Here is a 6202-nt window from a genome sequence, read left to right as displayed (position 1 = left end):
CTTTCCCTCCCTTCACCCCCACCCAGTCATCTTGTCTTTTCCCTTCCCTTCCCTATTTCAAATAAACAAATTAATGTATAGACAATATACCAGCTATACAGTAACCAATAGATATAAGAACAGTAGGAAACACTCACAAAAATTGTGAAGATGTCCGCATTTGGAAAATTACAATATCTAGACAGTACCTGAGATGTTATTGTTGTATAATCAGTGTTTATTATATTTCCTTTTCCTGCGTCTTAGTAGTGCAGGCTAAGAAAAATTATACATTCTCTAATACACTAACATGTGAATGTGTAACTATTACATCACTGAATATTAAAAGTTACTGAAGGAAAACTGAAAAAAAAAGTCCTAAGATAGGACCGGAAGTGTGGGCTAGTAATAGAATGCTTGCTTAGCATGCACAAAGTCCTGGTTTCGAGTCCTCTGTGCCAAACACACAAAAAAAAAGCTGGAAGTGGTGCTGTGACTCAAGTGGTAGAGCACTAGCCTTGAAAAAGCCCAAGGACAGTGCCCAGGCTCTGAGTTTCTTAGGACGGCCCAAAAAATAAAACTAATTCCTATCTTATTTTACTGTCAAGATAATATTCTGTCAAGGTTTTTTAAAAGTTAACTAATATTCCCTCCATAATTCTTTGCTTATAGAAACCAGAATAATACTTTTTTTCCTCCACAGAGCGTCTCCTTCCTATTGGATTTTCTTTCATGTCCCACCCTCCTAGTTTGGACCAGGAAATTTTCACATATCTCAAACACACTGAAAGTAGAATCAAGTTTAGAAGATGCTCTATCAGTAGAAGTCAATGTTAGGTCAGTGTGCAAAATGAAAAATAGTCTTCAGAATCTGAACACAATAGTCCACAATGATCAGGACTCCAGGATAATCAGATGTTTATATGGCTTTGGAGGTTCTAGGACCAAAAATTCACTCTTATTCCGATTTTGCTGCTGCCATGACTCTCCCCACTGGTGGAAGATTGCATTGGACTTGTAAGGACGGTGAGCAGTAGCTGCTGCCTTGCCTGCTGCTTTGTATTGATTGTTTTCAATCTGTGAATCTTTCCTGTATTGAGCCAACAAGGAGTTCAGCATTAAGACACTGTGTTCACCGAAATTGCTTCTCAGCAGTTTAAGACACTAGGTTGAAAAAGTCTGGTAGGAAAACTGACCTTGTTCAGACTAGCACTATCCAAAAACTATCACAGACAGCTCTTTAAAAGGAAAGAAAACGAAGATTGATTCTCCTATTAAAGAAAAAGGGTCTGCGCTATCATAAATGCAGTACACTGCACACTTTTTATATAGAAAGTTTCAGTTCTACTAGCTTAAACTTCAGTGAAATAAAAGAAAGCAAGTGTATCTCTAAAATAATGATACTATTGCATTCATGTCACATGTAAAAAATCTAGGTTATTTTATTTTAACTTAGTACAGATCGGATGCCAGAATTAATAATCTTACTCTAGGAAAATATTAATAATAACCCCTTTGTAAATTACAAAGCATTTCCTCCATGTCTTCACAGCGACCAGAAATTCTCTTGGGTTTATGTAACATTTCATAGCCTATAAAATATAATCAGAATATTTAGCACTCATTTCCTTGCACAGAGTTTAATTTCTTCATCTTCAAAACAGAGCAATACCTAGAAAGAGTTTGTATTCAAAAGTTGAATAGCATGCTGGATGCATATTGGAACAAATTGGTTTATAGAAAATATTCAATATGTATTTATAGGATGCTAGTATTGAAGCAATGCCAACATTACATACGTTATTAAGAACATTTATTAGAATTGATGTTAGGCTTATTCATAGCATCCATATGCTAATATTGCACACTCAGTCGAACTGTATTACTTGCCCACTGATAATTGCATGCATTGAAAGGCAAAATGCTGGCAGATTTGAGGTTTGAGCCTGTTTTCTCTTCCCATAAGATATAGAGGTTTTTCATACTCTATATGAACTTTTGAGATTGCTAGTCAGATTATACAAGCAATTTCATAGGGAATCACTTAAATTCATGTGAGATATGAGGTTTAGCAGAATGGGAACTGTTTTATACTCTGAGCCCTGATAGTAATATTGGAATATTTCATAGGTTCATTAAACTAAAATACTATTTTCATAAATTTATTGATAAGATAAAATATTACTTTGCAGATTAAAAAAATTCTAAATGACAGAATGCACCAATACAACTTGTGATTAAGAATCTACAAATCAGTCCAAATGTAAATTACTTTTGTAGATAAAGTATCAGAACAGTTTATATATAGAAATGTTAGTGACAGCTTCCAAAAGTCTCCTGACTACTTGAAAATTGACATTTAAAATAGTCCAAGAAAACTGGTAGCCATGGGGAATATAGAAAAACTTCATAGGAAAAACAAAAATTTTAACTTCCATGTACATTCTATTCTAGACTATTAGACAACAGTTGCCAAAACAAGATGAGATGAGGGGCAGGGGAGGGAAATGGGGACCAAAACATGAGAAAGGGTATCATTGTTTGTGAAGTAATGTACCTTCCATCTGGTGAATACAATGTAATCTTCTATTAATTACAATAAAATTATATGAAAAAAATTAAGAGTTATGTGTTTCCATTGTTGGGTGGTATCACACACCTCCAAAAATATAAAATTATTGTCATAGTTTAGAGAAACATACAGTTAAGATTTGCACTGGATTGTATATCAGCAGAAGAAGGGTCCCTAAAGTAAACAATAGCAACCATAAAACAAAGAGGAAATAGCTGAGAAAAAGAAAACAAGTACACTAGGCAAGAAGAGCTGCAGATACTTTGAGTGTTATCTCTGTCACGAAAAATCACATTGATGTATAATTCCTAGTGTGAGGGACACACATATCTCCTATTCCTGAAAAGTTATCTGACAAAATACTTCCATGAACCTAATAAGGAAATGTAATTTGTGTTCCTATTGATGTGATTAATAAGATGGTGACTACTAGTCATCATATTGACAGGAGATGACACAACCTAGGGGGCTCACAGGAATATAATCAAAATTTACAAGAATATAACATTACAACTAATGGTTTCTGGTGAATGAAGATGGGATGGTAAAAATTAACTCTTTCCAAAATATATCCCCAATTCATCATTAGTAGTGTCAGGGTGAATGCACAAAACTTCACCACTCAGGTTGATTACTCAAACTTAATTATGGCAAGTGATTCAGCTCATGGTTGTTGTTTTTACCTTAGTTACAAAAGCTTGGTCTCGGGAATCATAAAGCTACTTACTAATTATACCATTTTAATTCTATGGCTTAACCATAGGCAGTTGTTAGACAAGGCTGAGTTAAACACAAGTAAGCCTCTGTGTCTCTATTGAATGACAAGCATCGTAATAGTTCTCTGATTAAAGCAAAATTAAAGAATAAGTCAAATATTTTATTGACCAAGATTCCACTTCATTCCAGTTAGAATGGCCAGGATCAAGAAAACTAATAACAACAGATGCTGGAGGGGATGTGGCCAGGAGGGATCACTACTACACTGTTGGTGGGAGTGCAAACTTGTTCAACCACTATGGAAAGCCGTATGGCAGTTCCTCAAAAGACTAAACATAGAGCTCCCCTATGACCCAGCAATTCCACTACTTGGTATTTACCCAATCGTCCAGAAACAAGGGCATACTAAATCCACTAGCACAAGGATGTTCATTGCAGCACTATTTACCATAGCAAACATATGGAACCAACCTAGATGTCCCTCAGTTGATGAGTGGATCAACAAGATGTGGTATTTATACACAATGGAATTCTATGCTGCTGTCAGAAAGAATTTTCAAAGTTTCTTTTATCAAATATCTTGATTCAAACAATGGCATGATAATTTGGATCAACTATAGTAAACTCCATGTTTGTCCATAAGAATATTCTAAGATGTAATATTTAATCCATACTTGCCACTTGGAACTTCCTACCAGATGAGCAGGAGTTAGTCTTAAATTCAAAGGGAAATTGGGTTTAGTCTTGTGTAAAAATACTTAGTGCAAATTGGTTTACATTTATTGACCATATTAACATTTATGGTATAAAAACCTAATCTAGAAATAGCTCAATATTACTTTTTAAAGATATTCTCAAGTATTTAATTATTCATTACACTACATTTTTTTGTATTACTTTTAAAATCACAGTTAGCACCAAGGTATTGAGGATACCCAATGGTTCTATCAGCAATATGAAAACAAAACTATTTTCAAATCAACCTAATAAAAGTTAAATCTTTCAACAATGAATAGAATGAAAGCCCTAATCACAGTTTATCAAAAAATATAGGAGTCTCAAAAACACAGTAACAAGTGGCAGAGTTCTTATTATTTCTTCAGTGTAATTTAAAGATTTTCAGATTTCTGCATCAAGTGAGTTTTCTTCATTCACCAAGGGTGGTGATCTGACTTCTTTCAGTGTACTCAGTAAAAACTGAATGATTTGAAGTAGAATGTCACTATTAAAACTTTTCACGTCATTTTCGTCAATAGTTTCATAGAAAGACTTACTTTGTGTTCCCCAGCAGATATTCTTATGAGGGTTATCCTGATCAGCCTGTACAGTCAGTGCCAGGTATTTAACTAGTAGCAGAAAAAGGGAAAAAAATATTGTCCATCTGTGATCACACCCTGGGACGCAAAGGGCCTTAGGAAGGTCTGCTTGGCTCCAGACAACTTGATACATTGCTTGAGTTCCAGCCCAAGGAAACAGCTTCAGCTCTGAATATAGTTTCTATGTGGTCGGCACGGCTGAATTTCAATACCTTTTCCCGTTTTAATTCTCCAGGTAACAGACGAAATTGAGTGTGGCCATAAAAACAGGGGTCAGCTAATTTTGTGCCAATAAATATGCTGTGTTCATACCTGCAGTTTGAACAATAGAAGTTTGTCTGGGATCCTTCTCTTTACAAGGATAGAATAACCCCATGGCACAAACTCTGGGAGCTGAGTGGATATCAGAATCTGGTGGTGTGGTGTCTCATTTATGTGGGATCCTAAAGCATTAACCTGACCTTTTCCGCCCGTCTAGTAAAAGTGAACTGGACATTTATGATCCAGGGCAGCGGTGGCCAGGGACAGGTGGAGTTGGCTCAGCAGAGCCACCACAGATCCGGACACGTGGACAGTCACCTGCCATCTGGCCACTAGACTCCAGCACCTAGCGACCGACGTCTTCGCCTGCAGTTCCCAATATTTCTTCAAGTCAAAGAGATATGATTAAAATTCTAGCTTTGTGACTACCTGCCTGGGATTGAAACTCTCCTCTGCGGCTCTGTAGACACAGTTACAAAGTCGAGTAACAGAGAGGGCGAAATATTCAACAAGTCATACCTCAAGTTGTTGGTCATAGTCTATTTTTCTTGTCATTACCATAATAATTTTATTCCAAACAGATCAGACCTTCCTGGAGAAACAGAAATTCTATTATGATATTCCCCCACCCCAAAAAAAAGCATTCAGAGAAACTTTTTTCTATCTACATGAAAGTGAAAGCCAAAGTAATATGCATTTGGTTATAGATTAGATGTCTCAAGCATTCTGAGGGAGAGTGATTAAGGCCCTAACAACAAATTTTTCTTTTCTTTTTCTTTTTTTTTTCCTGATTTTTTTCTTTAATTTTATTGTCGGGGAAATGTATGGATGGGTTATAGTTACATTCATCAGGTAGTGGGTGCATTACTTCTCATACATTGATACTCTTTCTCTAGTTTTTGTCCCCAGTTCCCTCTCTCCACCCTCTCCCAATCACATTGTTTTCCCCTCTTCTCTTCCTTATTTCAAATAAACAAACAAATACAATATTCCAGGTAACAAAGTCAGATACAGTAACCACATGAGATTAACTGTAAAGGGAAAAAAAGAGAAAAGAATTAAGTCCACATAGTACATTGAAAACAATGATCACAAAGATAAACCTCTTGTTTCCATACCCTGGAGTTCATTTCTTTTAATCTCATCCTGTGTGACCATGTACATAGCTTTTGAGCTATTGTGATCCTTAGCTAGGAGAGTCCTAGATGTATATTAATTATTACAAATGAGGGAAACCATGGAGCCTATGCTCCTTTGAGTCTGGCTTAAATTCTTCTATTATTTGTGGAGAAACTTTGAGTTCCAAAGAAATAATGTTACGGATTCAGAGTCACAATCACCATTTCATATGTTTATT

The 6202-nt window shown here is 35.8% G+C and overlaps 1 pseudogene; it reads right to left on the bottom strand.

The window, feature by feature from the left end:
• Positions 1-4377: 4377 nt before the first annotated feature.
• On the bottom strand, positions 4378-5400 carry LOC150065518 (large ribosomal subunit protein mL65 pseudogene; annotated as a pseudogene).
• Between the last annotated feature and the right edge of the window lie 802 nt (positions 5401-6202).

This window comes from Megascapheus bottae, chromosome 3 (assembly GCF_031878675.1).
Source record: "Megascapheus bottae isolate mThoBot1 chromosome 3, mThoBot2.hap1, whole genome shotgun sequence".
Taxonomy (NCBI): Eukaryota; Metazoa; Chordata; class Mammalia; order Rodentia; family Geomyidae; genus Megascapheus; species Megascapheus bottae.
The sequence above is the reverse complement of the archived record's forward strand: the minus strand, read 5'-3'. Positions and strand labels throughout refer to the sequence as shown.